The sequence below is a fragment of the Oryctolagus cuniculus genome, chromosome 21 (genome assembly GCF_964237555.1).
Source record: "Oryctolagus cuniculus chromosome 21, mOryCun1.1, whole genome shotgun sequence".
Classification (NCBI taxonomy): Eukaryota; Metazoa; Chordata; class Mammalia; order Lagomorpha; family Leporidae; genus Oryctolagus; species Oryctolagus cuniculus.
In genome coordinates, this window is record NC_091452.1 from 18311397 (window position 1) to 18313033 (window position 1637).

Below are 1637 nucleotides of genomic sequence, written 5' to 3' on the forward strand. Positions count from 1 at the left end.
TGGACCCCAGTTCTGGCGCCCCCAGCTGCTGCCTCCCAGGGTGCACGTTGTCAGGAAGCCAGACTCGCACGCGGAGCGGGGGCCTTGAAGGCAGGTGCTCGGGACAGGATGTGACCTTTAACCCCTGTGCCCAGCCCCTGCCTGCTCTTCCTCGCCCTTGTGGTCGCCCACGCCCCTCACCCTCCCAGGACGCCCTCCCTGTTTTAAGGGCAGCTGGTCAGCGTTGTGTCACTGCTGCTGCCCACATCACATCACGTGGTCCCAGGCTCCCCCTGTGAGTGAATGGCTCCACCCACGGGGGCAAGGAGGAATAAATGGATAAATTGTCACCACGCCCCTAGCGTGGAGCAGGTCAGCACTGGTTGCTGTGTCTGTCAGGGTTGGGGGAGCACAGCTGCAGGGCTGAGAGCTCTGAGCCTCGGTTTTCTCATCTGGGCAATGGGCGTGTCCACTGACGGTGCGGATTGCTATGGGGGAGATGGTGCCTGGCTTGTGTGTAACTGGGTGAGGTATACAGTAGGTGCTCAGATACTAGCCATTTGCATTCTCCCTCCTGTATTAGTCACCTGACTCCAGAGAAAAGCCCTCACTGCTCCTGTCTCTGCGCATGCTTTCTTCTGGCCTCCCCGTGGCCCTGCTCGGAGCTTGGGACCTTGGCGTCTCTGCCTGACCCCACGCGGGCCTGGCTCCCACACACCCGCGGTCAGAAATACTCAGGCACCAGGGCGGGCTCCCCTGCCTTTCCACAGGGTGACCTGGCAGCCCGGGACTCCCCCTCCCCGCTTAGCGCCCAGGGCGGAGGAGGGCGCCCTGACCTGTAGCTTCTGCAGAGGCCCTGGGCTGGTGACTGCCACCCCCTGCTGAGGCTGGCTGGGGGCTGCGAGGCTCTTGTTGGCTGCGCCTGGGTCACAGGACCACCCAGCAGCCCAGCCAGGGAGGGCAAGTGAGGGGCCGAGAGAGATGGCCCGGGGCGCTGCACGCACCAGCTCCCTACCGCCTGCCTGCTCTCCACGGCAGTGGGTCCTGTTCAGAACCTCACCACTCCCGGGCCTTCAATCCTTACACATCCTAACTTGCTCACCGCACACCCATGAACCCAGGCTCCCTGCTGAGCCTGCCAGCCACTGCCTGGGTGGCCTGAAGAGCGAGACTCCTTGTCAGTCTGCCTTTGGCTGTGACCTTGGGCAGCAAGTCACCTGCTTTATTCCTCTGCGCCTCAGTTTCTTCATCTGCAACGTGGGTGTCATTAATAAGCCACACCACCAGCGGGGATACTGTGAGGCTTGAATGAGCAACCACAGGGCCTGGCACACAGCAGGTGCAGCCAAGGGTGTGTCTGCTTCTGCCTCAATGTCTGATCCCAGGGGCCACCCAAGAGGTTGCCCTGGGATTGAGCACAGACCCCCACCCCGAACCTCTCTGTCCCCTGCCTTCTGAGCAGCAGTCGGCACTCACAATCCCTGAGGGACGGTAGAGAGGCCACAGCCACTTCGCTGATGACACGTGCCCCTCCCCCAGCCCCGCCTCCATCTCTGTTGTGCTGGGAGCTTGGTGTCAGGAGACCTGGGCTCCATGTTTCGCTGGATGGCCCCTCGAACCCTCAGTTTCCCTCATCTGTAAAGTAGCTATTATCTGCA